General features: G+C 38.6%; 1 protein-coding gene across 1 annotated transcript in view; it reads left to right on the top strand.

Annotated features, from left to right (window-relative positions):
* The window catches only part of RETNLB (resistin like beta), a 40,176-nt gene that overhangs the window by 4,362 nt on the left and 18,189 nt on the right, over window positions 1–17,625 (top strand). The window contains exon 3 of the mRNA XM_042954344.1: window positions 15,768–15,933. The gene's annotated coding sequence lies outside the window, so the exon portion shown is untranslated. The remainder of the gene's footprint in view (window positions 1–15,767; window positions 15,934–17,625) is intronic.

Here is a 17,625-nt window from a genome sequence, read left to right as displayed (position 1 = left end):
TTCAACAAATATAGATTGCCATCTGTGGGAAGTGTGGGGCAAGACATGATTTAACAGGCTTGCCTATTAAGCACAAGTATGATTTTCATTGTCTTAATTTGACTAAGAGATTTCAAAAGTCAAAGGAACACCATTCGGAGATTTCCCCAACCCACTACCCTACGCATCCAGAACCACTGCCTCAAAGACTCAGCAAGAATTTTGCTGTTAACCCCAGGATGAGAGTCGTCAGTTTTGGTCTTACAAGTCCCAGTGGAAACTGCTCTGTAGAACTCAGCATGGATGCATAGATGTGGCTGAATAATTCTGTAAGCTGGGATAAAGTAACTGGTGTTTCCTTTAGTGATTTTGTGCCTGGTTAGCTATGGAGAGGGAGGAGCAGTTTGAGATGGAAGGCTTTTCTGGAGACAGGTGATATTGGGTTTGGATGTGGCTCTGTAGTAGAGAGCTGTGGGCAGTGTAGTCACCTGGGTATTTGTAGAGCTAGACAAAATGTCATCTGATAGCTAAGGATGGGGGGGGGAAGCAAAAGCTTCATTTTTCTACATTATAACAATTGTTCCATCTCCCACTGCCAATCATTTAATCTCTTCTCTTTAGCTATGGCCAACAGCTTGCAGGTCTTACTTATTTATCTTTGTATTCCTCAAAGTGCCCAGCTCAAAGATTTCACACTATTCTCTTACGTATTTGCTACATTGAATAGCAAGTATACTTTGAGAGAAGGGATTTTCCCTATGATTTCATCTACAGTGAATACTCCAAAAGAGCTTGCATGGTTTTCACTCGAGTGGGGTTGGTGTTCCATCCTACCAGACCCATTCAGTTTCTGAAACTCTGTGAACTGTATGTGTAAGTACATTTGCAACAGCAGTATTGAAAGATAGGCCTCAGATCTTTTGGTGTTATGAGATAAAGCTGCCTGATAATTGCCATCTTGTTTGGAAATGGCAAAGGATGGGTTTCAGGATGATTAGCAAGCTGTAATCTCATTAACCTGCCCTTGAAATCAGTTTTACTACAAGCTGCAAGATGGATTTCCTGTGGGAAACCACCACTCTGCCCCTCACCCTCCTCTTGCCACCACTGAGTCTTAACTGGCATCATTTCCAAGAAAGCTCTACAAAGTTAGCAAACAACAACACTAATGATGATGATTTTTAAGCATCTACATTTCTAGACAAAAAGAGGAGAGAAGGAAGGAGCATATAAGTGTTATGTGTACAGTTACTATTCATTTAGTCTTATTGAAGTGCTTTGCATACATTGGTACAAACTCTTTCCACTTTAGCCTGTTCTCACTATAGAAAGACTTAAATTTTTAAAAAGGCTCTTTTGCCTATTTTCATTTAAATACTTGAGAGCCACCCCTTGCTAAGTGTTCTAGTAAATATTCACACACGTTGTTCCTGTTTGTCATCATTCTTCTATCAGTGAAGACTTTTATTAGAAATATCAAAACAAATTGCTAGCAATCAATAATTCTACAATAAGCTCAATATTGCCCCATTATTAATAAAAGCAAAACTATTTGCGTGAAAGAGATCACAGCATAGGGATATCACTTTGCTCATAATCCATGTCCTCATTTGATATCAAAAAGTTGCCAGACTGAAGCACTTAGAACCATCCAGACAATATAAAAGGCTAACAAATCATTTGGAGAATTGTGGCTAAGGGTAAATATTGGCATTTCACAGCTGTTTTAGAACGTATTTTCCACGTATTTGAACAACACTGAATTAATTATGTCCAAAAGAAAAATGAGAAAATAGTTTTAGGTAAGCAAATGTAGATAAACTTTTTAAAATTAAACAGCTGTATTAATAGCTCAATGTCAGCTGAGCTATCACGTGGTTAGAGGAAATCAATACTGTTTCTCCCTTACAGGTGAACGCACAAACTCATTGTCTAACAAAACCTTGTGAGGCAAAGTCTCCAACTTATTTAGTGACTCTATTAGTATAAAAAGAACCTGGATTTGTAGGAAAGGATAAATATTATAGAAGTTGTATATAAAGGCCTTTAAATTGTATTGTGTAAACTTCTTAGGGCACAGACTATTTCTCTTGTAAATTTTTGTGGTTCTCCATAATGCCCGAAACAGTTCCATTAACATGGGAGCTGCCCAGTGTTCATTTGCTAACAGAATGGATTTAGTGCTAAATCAAAGTACTAAACCTAGACAGTCCTAAATTATACAGTGACTTATTGTCTTACATTTAAATGTTATAATGGACTTCATTTTGTTACATACTTTTGAATTTTATCTTTCCTGAAATTCAGATGTATAGAAATGGGTAAATTAGTATCAGTTCTTGGTGAACAATAAGCAGATTTTATGGAAGACTGGTTTTTGAATTATATATATATTTAGCCCAACAAGCTAAAGAGATGCTGTGATCTTTTTTTAAAAATATTTTCTCTAATGTTTATTTATTTTTTAGAGAGAGAGAGAGAGAGCACGAGCGAGTGAGCATGAGCGGGAGAGGGGCAGAGAGAGACAGAGGAAGCTGACTCCAGGCTCTGAGCTGTCAGCACAGAGCCTGACATGGTCGGAGCTGTAAGATCATGACCTGAGCCGAAGTCAACCAACTTAGCCACCTAGGTGCCCTGAGATGCTGTGATCTTTAAGATGCACATTTTAGAGCAACTCCTTTTTTTTTTTTAAATTCAAGAGTATTTTATTTTTAACTTTAATTTTACATTTAACGCTTTTGCTTTGTTTCTCACTCAAATAATTTATTATATGCCTATTTTTTGTAAACTTAATTTTTGAAGACTTTTAGATTTATAGAAGTAGGACAAAAATAGCACAGAGACTTTTCACATGCCTCACACCCAGATTCCCCTATAGTCCTACATTACACTGGTACCTTTGTCACAATTATAAGTGCCTTCATGGTGTATCTTTCTCCAACTCTTACCCTGATCTATTGGTGTCTTTATATTTAAAATGATTTCTCCTAGACCACATATAGTTGGGTATTGCTTCTTAGTCTACCCTGACAGTCTCTGTCTTTTTGTGAGTGCCTTTAAACCAATCACTTTTAAAGTGATTATTGAGATACACGGATTAATATCAGCCAATTTTGGAGCTGTTTCCTATTAATTGCCGGAGATTTCTATTTCTGCCTTCAGTGCTTCAAATTGAGTGTTTTGTAAGTATTTTCAATTTCACTCCTCTCTTAGCATGCCAGTTATACTTTTTAAAAATAAATGTATTGTTTACCCTGGAGTTTGTAATATACATTTTTAACTAAATCTGCCTTTATTTTTTTCAATATATGAAATTTATTGTCAAATTGGTTTCCATACAACACCCAGTGCTCATCCCAAAAGGTGCCCTCCTCAATACCCATCACCCACCCTCCCCTCCCTCCCACCCCCCATCAACCCTCAGTTTGTTCTCAGTTTAAATCTGCCTTTAAAAGAACTATTCCACTTCATGTGTAGTGCAGGAAACTTAGAACAAGAATGTTCCCAGTTCCCCTTTCTCACCCCTTGTGACATTACTGTCATCCATTTATTTCCCCATAGTGTTATAAATACCCAATACATTATTACTATCATTGTTCTAAATACTTATGTTTTAGATCAATTAAGAATAAAAAAATATTTTGGGCACTGGGTGGCTCAGTAAGTCAAGCATCCAACTCTTGATTTAACAGCTCAAGTCATGGTCTCACAGTTTGTAGAATAGAGCCCCATATCAGGCTCTGCACTGACAGCAACATGGAGCCTACTTGGGATTCTCTCTCTTTCTCTCTTTGCCCCTCTCTCTCTCAAAATAAATAAACATTTAAAAGAAGAATAAAAATATACTGTATTTTACCTTGGACTACCACTCTTGTGTCTGGGCTGTCCACTCTTCACACACTCACATACACTTACTGCCCTCCTCACCAGTCTTTTTGAGCAGGAGTGAAAATGAGTGGCTTCTGATGTAGGTGAATTAAATAACACTTTTTCTCAGCCCACATGATTCAACCAAAAATGATAAGGAGACATATTTATTTAAGAGTAAAGATAAAGTATAACCAACTACCTTCCCTCCCATTTTCCCACCTCTCCTCTCATGGTAGAATGGTTTCATTGTTTCCTTTAGGAGAACATACAACTCACTGGGCATCCAGGAAATGTTTTTTATTCCTTCTCTAAAACTCTTCCTTTCTTTATGTAAATCCAAGTTTCTGACCCATATGGTTTTCCTTCTGCCTGGAAAAAAGTCTCTTCACATTCCTTGCACAGTAGGTCTGCTGGTGATGAATTTACCACATATTTATTTGTCTGAGAAAGTCTTCATTTCTCCTTCGCTTTTAAAGTATAATTTCACCACGTATAGAATTCCAGGTTGAAGGCTTTTTTTTCAACACTTTCAGTATTTCATTATATTTTCCTCTGGCTTGCCTGTTTTCTGACAAGTCTACTGTCATTCTCATCTTTGTTCTTCCATAGGTAAGGTGGGTTTTTGTTTGCTTTCTTCCTCCCGGCTCCTTTTAAGATTTTCAAGTTGAGGGTGCCTGGGTGCTCAGTCGGTTGAGTGACCGACTTCAGCTCAGGTCATGATCTCACGGTTTGTGAGTTCGAGCCCCACGTCCGGCTCTGTGCTGACAGCTCAGAGCCTGGAGCCTGCTTTGGATTCTGTGTCTCCCTCTCTCTCTGCCCCTCCTCCACTCATGCTCTGTCTCTCTCTGTCTCAAATAAACATTAAAAAAAAATTAAAAAAAAAAAGATTTTCAAGTTGTCTTTGGTTCTCTGCAGTCTGACTACCATATAGCTAGGTGTAGTTCTTGATATTTATCATGCTTTGTGTTCTCTGGGCGTCCTGAATTTGTGACTTGGTGTCTGTCATTAATTTTGGAAACTTCTCCATGACATTATTTCAAATATTCGATTCCTTCTTCTCTTTCTTCTTGTCTTACAGTTCTTTAACATTCTGTTTCATTTTCTTCCATATTCTCTTTACATACATTTCCTCTTGGGAATTTTCTAGTAACCTGTCTTCAGGCACACCGATTGTTTATTCAGCTATGTCAAGTTTTTCTAGCATTTTCTGTTGATTCTTAGAATTTTCATCCTCTGCTTAAATTATCCATCCATCTGTTCTTGCATGTTGTCTACATTTTCCATTAAAACCTTTAACGTATTCACCATAATTATTTTATAATTTTCTAATAATTCCAACATCTTTGTCATATTTGAATCTGGTTCTGATGATTTGTCTTTTTAGGCAAATGTGTGTGAGGCAAATCAATGTGAGGATTTATGTGAACTCGACTAGGAGTTGGGCGTTATTTAATGTTTTCTGTAGCTGACAGAGCATCCGATTTCTTTAGTGTCCCCACTTCTGTCTCCCATGTTGACTCCAGCTTCCCTAAGTACTCCACTTCCAATGGAATCTGCGTCTCCTAGGTCTTTCAGCTGTAATCTACTGCCGTTCTTTTGGAGCCCTGTTGGTGTGGTGGTAAGGTGTTGGTGAGGGGCATTCTATAACCCTCCAATTAAGTCTCAGCCTTTCAGTGAGCTGCATCTCTGGCTTGTGACTTTCACAAGTGATTCTTCTTGTATAGCTCTCCCCACCCAAGCCCCTGCCACCTTCCTTAGGTGAGGCAGGGGGGCTAGATGGGACTGGAGTGAGAGGAATGTCTTTCTGCCAGAGTTCTGGAACCGGTTTTGCTAAAGGTTTTTGTTTTGTTTTGTTTTTTGGTTTTGTCCCCATGAAAAGTAGACTTTTGTTAGGAGGAAGATTCTAGACAGGTGTATTTCACGCAAATTATTCTTCTACTCTCCTTGCCAAAGCCAAAAGGGTTATCTTTCTCAGATCTTTACTATGAGAACATGTTGGGGTCCCTGGATGTAAAGTACACAAAAGTGTGTTTAGGAGTACCCACTAAAACTTAGACCATCAGGAGTTACTCGCTCTCATATTAATCCATAGTCAACTTCTAGCAATCCATTAAAACTACCATTTAAATATTTCTATCACTTTATGCCATTAGTGGCCTCTACTCTAGGTAAGCAAATTTTACCGTCACGCTGGATTTACCCCTCTCCAGATTTCAGGGCAGTGTTTTGTACTGTAAACTCAGTTCACCGATGGCTCCAAGAAAAGGTGTTGATTTTCTTGGCAGCTTGGAGTAATGTGACCTCCAAGCTCTTTAAATGTTGAAGCTGAAACCTGAATTTAACTTTCACTGCCTGTCTTTGGCAGATGAAAGTTTCATACTTAAATCTTAAAATATTTGTGCTGTTTTTCTTGACAATACATCAACAGCCATTGATTTAGATTTTTATCACCAGCAATAAAAAGGCCACAGAACCATTTTACATCTCATGCTGTATGTTTTACATCTACAGGGCTTCCTTTCATTTGCTGAAAATGCCTGGTTTTATGTCCTTCAGCCACAAATCTTAAATGTACAAATGGACATAAATTATATCAGATAGCTTTTTTAAATGTATGTATATATGGTTTTCTAATGTTATATTCTTTACCTTTTATTGTATAATGCATATTCAAAAGAGTGTACAAAGCACACATGTACAATTTAGAGAATGATTATAAAATCATTACCCTTGTAGTGACCCACATTAAGAAATATAATATTGCTAGTTTAAAGCTTCCAATATATTGCTAAATAGCAATAGAAATAATGTTCTATTACTTGTTCATAAGTTGCCTTGTTCCTGACTTTACTGGGAAAGCCTCTAGAGTTTCTCCATTAAATAAAATTATTACTATAAGTACCAAAGTATATGCTTTTCATCATTTTTACTATTTTGTTGAGAGTTTTTATCAGCAGTGGATGTCCATCTTTTTTTTTCCCAAAGATCTTTCAATATGTTTGGAGATAGTGAAATGATTTTTCCCTCTGATCTATTAATATGGTAAATTAACAAATTCCTTAATATTGAGTGATGCTTATATTCTGGAGATAAGTCATACTTGGTCATGATGCCTTTTTCTTTTAATATGCTGATAAATAGAATGAATTGGCCTTTTAGAGAGGTAATTAAGTAAAATGAGGAATTGAGGAAAATGAGGTCATATGAATGGCCCCTAATCCAATATGACTGGTGTCTTTATGAGAAGAGATTAGGACAGAGACATACACTGAAGGGACACTATGTAAAGACAAGAAGAGGACAGCCGTTTGCAAACTAAGGGGTGGGGGGGGGCTCAGAAGAAATCAGCTGTGCCAACACCTTGACCTTTAGCTCCAAAAATGTGATGAAATAAATTTCTGTTGTTTAAGCCCCCCAGACTGACATGTTGTTTCAGAAGCCCTAGACACTGGTACATGACAGTGTTCACTTCAGTGCTTGTAAACAAGGTCAGGAAAATCACTGTGGGGTGATGACCAGGATTCTGAAGAACAAGGATTTCAGGCAACTGGTAACAGAAATTTGGATGTGTACATTTTTATGGAGAAGTCAATTTCCTGTGTCATATGATGGGCTAACGGAGTTGCTCATTTTTTATCCATCAATCATTCTCTTTTAATCCTTCAAAGAAGTACTTTTCAGCCAAGAAGGATGACTAATGATAGTACCATTTTTAAATCCAACCCTGTAAATGAAGTAAGAGTTCCAAATAATCCATTTTCTCTATTGGCAAAATTCTTATGTAACTGTTCAATGTTTTCCGGTTTGAATTTGTTTTGTCTTATGCCCCTATACCTTTGCAGTGCACTGAAGTTATGTATTGAAGGTTCGGCTTTGAAAAATCATCTGCTGAATAAGCTAAATTTGTGAGTGACTACTTATCCCTAAAGTGAGAAATAAATTCATGTACCTTTCCTACTTTTACCCTTTGCCATGATGACTTTTTAGTTCACTAATGAAGAAAAAAATACCAATTCATCCTTCAGTTTAAAAACTCCAATCATCAACTTTTCCTGGCCAAGAAAACATATCTTTGTGAAAAAATACTTTAAAAAATTCACATGTAAGTCTTTTAAATTTATGATTTTTATACCTCTGTAGAACATAGAAAGGCAGACTTTGAGGCAAAGTATGTTGCTTCCACATTCGGGATTCTCAGTAGCCATGTGAACATCCACTTGGGGAGTTTTGCCCCTTATATATTTAACTCCAACTTTCCTCACATCTGCAAGTATGTTCCACCCAACAGCAAGCTCAATGAATCTCCTGCTGAAATTTTCATCCATTATTTTATCAAGTACATTATAAATTAACCTGACTTCAGATGGTACTGGTATAAATGTAGTGAACAAAAACAATAGAGTGACCATATCATCACTGTCTGTATTGTCATCCAGCCGAATGGTGAAGGCTCAAGTTAAACTTTATCTCTCAGCTACTTGTTCGAATCCAGCCTTATCTATAGCACAGTGCCTTATCAGATTTATACTCTTATACAAGGTCCACCTTGCAAAGTAATCCCAAAACTGATGTTAAGGGAAAATGTCGGGCAATTTTATTCTCTTGTTTGTGCATTTTACGGTATGACTCCTCATCAAGGTTTCTTGTTTTCTTTTTAGTTTCAAAATGTAGGTATTTTAGTAATGAACAAATGATTAATTCATGAGCTTTCACATATTAATCCTTTCTTAAGGATTCTAAGGATTTTGTGTTTTGAATTACCTCCTAAGTACTCCTTGGCTCTAAATAAATGGATGATATTATATTAATGGTATTGATAGAGGGACAATGGGACTACAGTTGTGTTCATTTAGGGGAAGTATCAAGAGTTGGGGAAGGGAGGAGTTTGGGAGGATTGAATGCAGAAAGAGAGAGACCCGAAGGGAGAAGATACTTTGGGTGAAAGATGTAGAGGAGAGAGTGACAGTGAAAGATTTTTAAAGATGCTTGCTTTGCTTTCAAATAGACTTTTCTAAAGGGTGCCTCGGTGGTTCAGTCAGTTGAGTGACTGACTCTTGATTTTGGCTCTGGTTATGATCTTGAGGTTTGTGAGATCAAACCCCGAGGTGGGCTCTGCGCTGACAAGTGTGGAGCCTGCTTGGGATGCTCTCTGCCCCTCACCAACTCACACTGTCTCTGTCTCTCAAAATAAATAAATAAAGTTAAAAAATGGCCTTTAAAAAAATAAAGTAAAATAGTCTTTCCCTCTTACATGGTCCACTGAGAGACTGATTAAATTATTAAATCTTTTAAATTACCTTTTAGCTGTCAAAGACAGACAATGTGGGCTTCAGGATTGGATCGATTTATACTGGATTGATTTTTAAATATCACCTCAGAAGGGACCACTTCATGCTATTATTTCTTAGGGCTTTTTCCATACAAGAATGGAAAATGACAAGGAACAAACTCCTCCCAAGGATATGATTTGGCTATGGCTGGTTCTTCACCAGCTTGTTTCCCTTTGACTACATCAAACTACCAACTCCTTACCATTGCATGAGGTGGTTCCATTAGACTTTGTTTCTGAAAAGCCTTCCCAGAGCAAGTTAGGAAGAATTCATCACCTGTAGGCCCTCCAAATACTTCTTAGATGAATCAATTAATTTAAATTTATACACATTTGCCTTTTGCTCTCACGCTCCCCTGTTCATTTTCTTTTTGTTTTATACGAGTTTCTTGGTAGAATTTTTCATAAGAATTCCCATCTGTCACCACCATTATAGAATCGGGAGGTGTGTAGGTAAAGGGGGTGCTCATACCTGGGGTCTGAGTGAGACATGGAACAGATTATGTAAACAAGTATATTGCCTGCTCACAGTGACAAGTTGCTTCTCAGAGGCCTTTCCAAAACCAGTGTGCTGAATGTGGCTAGTAAGTCTTCTGGAGACATTCCCCCAACCCTATTCCAGTTTCATAGTGACCGGGTGACAGGAAGGATCTAAGCCTAGCACCTAGACAGACAGACCACTCTCTGCTCCATTGTCTCAGGGGGCAGCAATGCTGTTGGGTCAGCTGACTCTCAGCTGCACAGGACAGCTCCCAGAAAGCGAGTGTGGGTGGGAGCACCTCAAACCACACAGGCACATGAGGTGGAGGCTGTCTGCGCCCACGCACCTGAGTGGTTGTCTGGAAGCTGTATTTTAGTCAGTAGGGGAATAACACTATGTTTTGTGGCTGGGCCTGTATTTACCCTCTCCTTGTCAACCTCACTCTTGAAATGTCTTGAACCCCCTATGTTCTCCACTCAGTTGCTTTTAACTTTGCTCTCTGATACCATTTCCTTCACAGATGGGAAGTGATAGAGCACTTCAGGTAAGTGTACTTTTTTTTTTTAAGTAATCTTTATACCCAACATGGGGCTTGAACTTACAACCCCGAGCAAGAGTTGCATGCTCTACTGACTGAGCCAGCCAGGCACTCCCAAGTATATTTTAAGAGCAATTAAATCATCTCCATAAAATGGTTCTGCTGTGGGATCAAAGGGCTAGCCACTGAGAAGACCGTCTTCTCCCCAGTTGTGCCTCAGCTGTGTTAATGAATCTTCACAGATGAGAGAATGTTCTTATTGCTGTCCCTGCTCTACACTGATAAAGGGGGTTCTACCTTCATTGCCATACTATTCTTCAACAGTTGTTCTCTGAGCACCCATAGCCACCCTGAATTGGGGTAAATACTGGGAATACAAAGATGAGATTGCTGCTGCCTTTATAATCTATCAGAAAGCAGATGTGGAAATAATCAGTTATACCCGAAAGCACAATGAAATAAGCCCAGGACAAAGGTATATGTAAGATGTTGTGCTTAATCCTTGTGACAAGAAGATCCCACTGAGAAACTAGTATTTGAGGAAGGACTTAAAAATGAGTTGATGGAGGGGCACCTGGGTAGCTCAGTTGGTTAAGCATCCAACCCTTGATTTTTGCTCTGGGCACAATCTCATGGTTCATGAGTTCAAGCCTCACATGAGGCTCTGCTTTATTGGGCTCTGCACTGTCTGAGTGCAGTGTCTGCTTGGAATTCTGTCTCTCTCCCTCTCTCTCTGCCCCTCCCCCACTTGTGTGCACTCTCTCTTTCTCAGAATAAAGAAAAATTAAGAAACTTCTAAAAAATCAAAAAATGAGGGGCACCTGGGTGGCTCAGTCAGTTAAGCCTCCAACTTCGGCTCAGGTCATGATCTCACAGTTCATGAGTTGGAACCCCACATTGGGCTCTGTGCTAAAAGCTCAGAGCCTGGAGCCTACCTCAAATTCTGCGTCTCCCTCTCTCTCTGGCCCTCCCCCTGCTCACAATCTGTCTGTCTCTCAAAAACAAATAAACATTTAAAAAACATGGTATATTTTTATGCTAGGTTAATCACTATGTAAAACTTTCATCACTATTTTATCTTCTTGATGGATTGCATTTTTATGAATATAACTTAAATTAGCCATCTTTGTTTGGTTTAGTATTTTCGGCTTAAAATTCCACTTTGTCTAATTTATTAAATTACTTCCATTAAATGAAGTAACTGAATATTTAATAATTGGATCCTAGTCTTCTGCCTGGGCCTTGAGGAATAATGTGATGAGAAGTGAGCCCAATCTTTGCTCTGATCCTTGAGAGTGTTGTTCAGTGAAGACGTGGTTTTGTTGATTAGGAACTAGGGAAATAGAAGATGGGGAAACCTGTAAAAGTCCTGAGTCCTGGATATATACCAGAGCCAATACAATTAATGACATTCACTTCTCTTTCATGCTTCTTTGAAACCCAAACCCACTTCTCTACCTCTCCAGAAGTTAGGAGATATCAGGCCCTGTAGAGTTGAGCTGTGGGCAAGGATAAACCATTAACACTTCCTGAATGCCCAGTGAGCCGCATGTTCTCCCAAAGGAAATAATGTTCCTTCAGTGAAACCATTCTACCATGAGACCAGAGGTGGGAAAATGGAAGAGAAGGTGGTTGGTTACACTTTATCTTTGTTCTTAAATACATATGCCTCCTTATCATTTTTGGTTAAATCACATGGGCTAAGAAGAAGTATTATTTAATTCAACTACATCAGAAGCCACTCATTTTCACTCCTGCCCAAAAGGACTGGTGAGGAAGACAATAAGATACTGACAGACTGAGTATATGAGGAGTGGACAGCCCAGACACAAGAGTGGTACTTGAAGGGGCCCAAAATAAGAGACTGGAGACTCCACAAAGCGCACACAGAGAAAGAGGCAGTGTTAAACATCTGCCAGGCCCAAGGAGGACAAAGCTTTCTTAGGGCAGTTCTAGATGTCAACATTCTGTACCCCTTCTCCTTTCTCTCTACCTGCACTACTACTCTGGGGGGGTGGTTAGGTATATAGCTGCTAGCAGGCAGAAGCAAAGTAGAGGAGAAGATACAGAAGCTAGAAAAGAACTATTCCCAAAGAACTGTGCTTAAGAGCTGTATCCAGAGCTGAGGAGTCTTATCCTCCCTTGAATTTGATATCATGACAAGATCTGGATTGGGAGCTGATGGGACATGGGAGTAATTATATTTTGCTTGTGAGAATGACGTGAATTGTGTTGAGATAGAAGACTGTGACAAATTGTATTTTCCAAAGATGGATATAATAAAATCTGTCTTCCTACTATCCACTTCTTCTTTGCTCTGTTTAATCAGCATGTTCTTCTGTGTTGTGACCTTGCCATTTACCATAAGTTTCCACCTTCTTGAATCTGGTTTGACCTCAGTGACTTATTTGATTATAATAGGAAGTGGTGGAAGTGATCTTATGCATGTTCAAGACTAGTCATAGGAAGCCTTGCAGCTTCCTCCTGAGCCTCTTAGAATACTTTCTCCTGTAAAACTCTATTTCTAAATCCAGCTACCATGCTGAGAAAAGGGCAAGCTCATGAAGAAGAACATGCAGTGTTGCAGTTAACAGCTCCATCTAAGCTCCCAGTCAATGGCCAGCAATGCAAGCAAGCCCTATTGAGAACCTAGCCCAGTTCAATCTTTGATGCCAACATCTGGCTGCAATTGCATGAGCAACCCCAAATGAGAGCCATGTAGCTGAACCCATACAGCATATTGAGCCATGAAAGATGATAATAAAGGTAGCTTGTATTCTCTGGTAGGCCTAGTACTGACTTTGTGGCCCAACAGACAATGAAACTGTCACAAATTTAATCTGCTTTTTTCTTCCTTTTCTGAGCATACAGGTGCCAAAAATAAAAATGTTTGTTCTTTATCTATCCCTTTCCTCCCACCTTCCTTTCTTAGAAACTTGATTTCTGCCATTCAAAGATTGTTTTAACTATCTGTGGTTTCTACTTACCTTTAGATTCTTGCTTAATTTCCCTGTTTCTAAGAATTCATTGAAGAAAGATGTTTGTTTTAATAAACTCTTCCATCATGTAGCTTTGCAAAACTCAAGAATTGAGCCCCACAAACTCACTTTTCAGTAGTATAGGTATAAAGGGAGAATACTTAGCTAAAATCTGAGTGAATCTGTCCTCATATTTTATGTCCTGAATATCAAGAATTTAGAGAAGCCTTACAATTGAGAAATTGTAAAATTCAAAATTTTCAATATATATAAGCAATTGTTGCATGTCAGCATTGGTTTTACTGAAAAAAAAAACAACTGAGAAAATTGGGATGGAGATTAAAATTTTTCATTCAGCAAATATTGTAAAGGGTATTTTCCATTTTGCCTTAGACTCCCGGTCAATCCACAATCAATCATGGCTGAATCCTTGGTAAAGATTCAGTCCATTCACACAATTTCTGGTGACATTTTATAATGAGCAACACACAAGCCTAATTTGATGAGAAGGATGCTTCCCTGACAAAAATGAAATATATTGATAAATTGAACATTTCACCCACTTCTTAAAAAAATCATCTGGGCAAAGTGTTCAGTCTCATTTAGTGAGTTATGTGATGAACAAGTTATGTGCAGTTTCCCAAATGTAGGGTGAGGTTTAAACAGCAGATGGAAAAATTGAAAAAAAAAAAAAAAAAAAAAGGAACAACTGATTTAGGGAATGACACCAGAGACTAAGGTGTAACGTCAAAGCAAGTGCTTTCATGAGGAAATACAAAAAGACTATACTGAAGTGTTCTCATGAAGACATATGAAAAAACTTGGTTCCTTAAACTTCCCAAGAAATATTCTATGAGTAGAAATTACTTAAGTTGAATTACTGCCTCCTAACCACATTCATAATGTATAATGTCCACTATTTTTTGATAGAATAACCACAAACATAAAATTTAATCAATTATAAATGATATACTTCTGCATATACCATTAATCATTTGTGGATTTAATTTAATATAGAATACTGTAGTAGTTGCCTCACCCTTAATCTTACTCAAAAATCCCTTCTTTATTTTTGTAGTAAAAAGTATAGAAATTAGGTGGTTTTGAAAATCTTCTTTGAAGAGCTGCTGATTAGCATTTTTGGATAATAGAAAGCATATGAATTTTGCAACAAAATCTGGTTGGATAGATTTCATGGGGGGGGTGTAAATCACAGAGCTTTTTGAAACTAAGTTCCCTCATTTAAAAAATGAGAATGAGGCCTATCTACTATGAAAAATTAATTGAAGTGCATAACATGCTCCAAGTTGTAAATCACCAACCCCCTTTACTCATCTGGGTTAGATGTCTGTCTCTCTGTGCCCTTTTTTCAGTACCCTGCAACCAACTCATTGTATAGTATCCCACTTGTCTGATGAGTTATCAACTCATGTAACTTATGGGTAGGGGCAGTGTCTTGCCTGACATTGTGTGTCCAGTGCCTGAGCCAAACAAGACTCTCAGCTAATGAATGAATGAATGAATGAAGCATTCAAGGCTGGCTCACTTTTCTCTGAATTTATGTATTGTGTATTAAACAGTACAGGTATTACAGAATATTTCCATCATCACAGACAGTTAGTAACCAAACCTAGTTTTGGATGAAGAAATGATTTTTTTTACAGGAACAGTGCAAGAATTACATGTTCTATTTGTTTAAATATGTTACAATTATCATCTGAGAATGCTGTCCACCTATCTTAATGTGATTTACTTAAATACGTCACAGTATGCAAATATTACGTGTTTATCATAAGTAATAGTAAATCATCTTTGTGGTGAGAGTTAGAGAGGCTTTCTATGTTTATAAAGAGTGATGTGACCAAACCAAGATCTTCTAGAATAAGTTGACTTGTGGTACAAACATAGTGGTAAATGTGACCGAGTGCTGAGGAAGCTCCAGCTGATCCAAAAACTCTATTTGTGAATAATTTTAAATCAAGAGGAAAATTGGCCTATATCCTTTTTTTTCAAAATTCTGTGATTTCGTAAATTGTTAATTGTTTTAATAACAATCCTCAAGGGGACTGTGTGATATTCAGCTAAGTGAGAGATGCAGAAATGGTGATGTCCCAGTTATGGAAAGAGATTCCAAAATATTTTTTGGGGGGGGGGGGAAGAGACGACACTGAACTTTATATTCAAATGTTGTGCTAATGGTAATTCCTTTGAAGCAATCAGAAAAGGCTTTCACACGGATGAAAGCATATGAGATCACTTGAAACTAATCTGGAATCTCTTGTAGTTTCTGAGGCTATTGCTTCCAGAGTAGATTCTCTAACCCCCATCTCTTTTTCAGTACCTATATCTCAACACAAGACCTGCCCTGGTTGAAATTTGGAAGACAATAGTTATTGAGCATAAATAGTTCATTATTTTATTTTCTAAGACTTGAAATAGCAAAGAAAGAATATGTATATCAGCAAATAAAACATTCTTCTAATTAGTTCCCACCTCAAGCAATGTTGTTCCCCTTTTGATATGCAGTTTGTCTGCTATTTTCACTGTTCTACTTCTGCATTCAAAATAAACTTTTATATAATTTCATTAAAGGAGGGAACCAGAAACATTGTGGAGTAGGAGGATCCTGAGTTCACCTCATCCCATGCACACACCAAGGCAACAGCTACACCTGTACAACTTACTCTGAAAATGACCTGAAGACTAGCAGAAAACACCTTCTACAGCTAGTCATAGAGAGAATGCCACATCGAAAAGGGTAGGAGGTGTGGAGATGTTGTTGGGAACCAAACCCTGGGTGTGACTAATCACAAACAGAAGGGACATTGAAAGCATAGAGGAGTGAGGGGATCATACCCCACACTGGATACCACCCAACCTAGGGACCTGCACTGGGAAGACAAGTCCCCATAAACCTGGCTCTGAAAACCAGTAGAGCTTAACTCCAGGAGCTTTCAGCAGGACTTAACTCTGGGAGAGCAGGAGGATGATAAGAAAACCCAGTTCCCGCCCTTTAAAGAGCCAGCATACCAAATAGCTAAGCCCACGACACAGCACATAAGTAGCAGTTTGAAAAGCACCTGGCATATATGTATATAGTGAGCTATTGAGTAATCTTAGAATGTGTGCTGGAGGGACAGGGATCTGCAGGAGATTTCTCCAGGAGCAAAAGTGCTGGCAGGTGCCATTTCCCCCTCCCCCAGCCCAGATAGCCAAACACTAGCAGGAGCCAGCACTAACAATCTCCACCTATCTTGCTAGCATCATGTGCCCTGCCCCCACATGATGTACCCACACCACCCAACCCACCCACCTCTTCAAGCATCCCACCAAAGCAGCTCCTGTTCCACCACACCTGGCAGACATCCCTGACTGGGACCAGCACCACTCCAAAGTAACTCCTGCCCCAAGTGAAAGGGAGATAACACACACACCAATGCATCTATAGTTCCCACAGCTGGGCCTCTTAACTGGCTGTGCAGGGAGCAAGGCCTGCCCTTCAATGCACATAAAACTGTAGCACAGAGGCTAATTCAGACAGCAAGGCTGACTGCTAGCCCTGCCCACCAACCTGCAACCAGCTGCAGCCACTCTTCTCAACAATGCAGAGAGAAAACCCTGCCCAGTGTGCCCACAGCAGGCAAAGCAGTCACAGCTCAGCCACAACAGGAAGACACACACAGTTCACAGAGGGAACACCCTGTAGTACCTGGTCCTGGTGACCAGGGGGATTGCACTACAGGGTACCACATGACTTTTTCTACATAAGACGATTATTTATTTTCAAGATCAGGAGACATAGCTGACTTGCCTAATACATAGAAACAAACACAGAGAGTTAGAAAAAATGAGGAGACAGAGGAATATGTTCCAAATGAAAGAATAAAACAAAATCACAGTAAAAAAGCTAAATGAAACAGAGATAAGCAATATTCCTGATAAAGGGTTCAAAGTAACGGTCATAAAAATACTCACTAAACTTGAGGAAAGAATAGATAGACTCAATGAGTACCTCAGCAAAGACATAGAAAACATAAAAAAGAGCAGCCAGAGCTGAAGAATTCAATAGCTGAAATGAAAAAACTATACTGAGAGCAAATCAACAGATTAGAAAATGTGAAAGAATGGATCAGCAATTGGAAGACAGGGTAATCGAAAGCAACCAAGCTGAACAGCAAAAAGAAAAAAAAAAGAATAATAAAAAATGAGAATAGGTTAAGGGAACTCTGTAACATCATCAAGCACAAAACATTCACATTATAGGGATCCCAGAAGGAGAAAAGAGAGAAGGGGGAAGAAACTTACTTGAAATAATACTGAAAATTTCCCTAATCTGAAGAAGGAAACAGACACACAGATCCCAGGAATCACAGAGAGCTCCTAACAAGATTAACCCAAGGAGGTCAGTACCAACACACATAATAATCAAAATGGCAAAAAATAATAATAG

The sequence above is a fragment of the Panthera leo genome, chromosome C2 (assembly GCF_018350215.1).
Source record: "Panthera leo isolate Ple1 chromosome C2, P.leo_Ple1_pat1.1, whole genome shotgun sequence".
Lineage (NCBI taxonomy): Eukaryota > Metazoa > Chordata > Mammalia > Carnivora > Felidae > Panthera > Panthera leo.
This window is presented reverse-complemented; position numbering and strand designations above follow the sequence as displayed.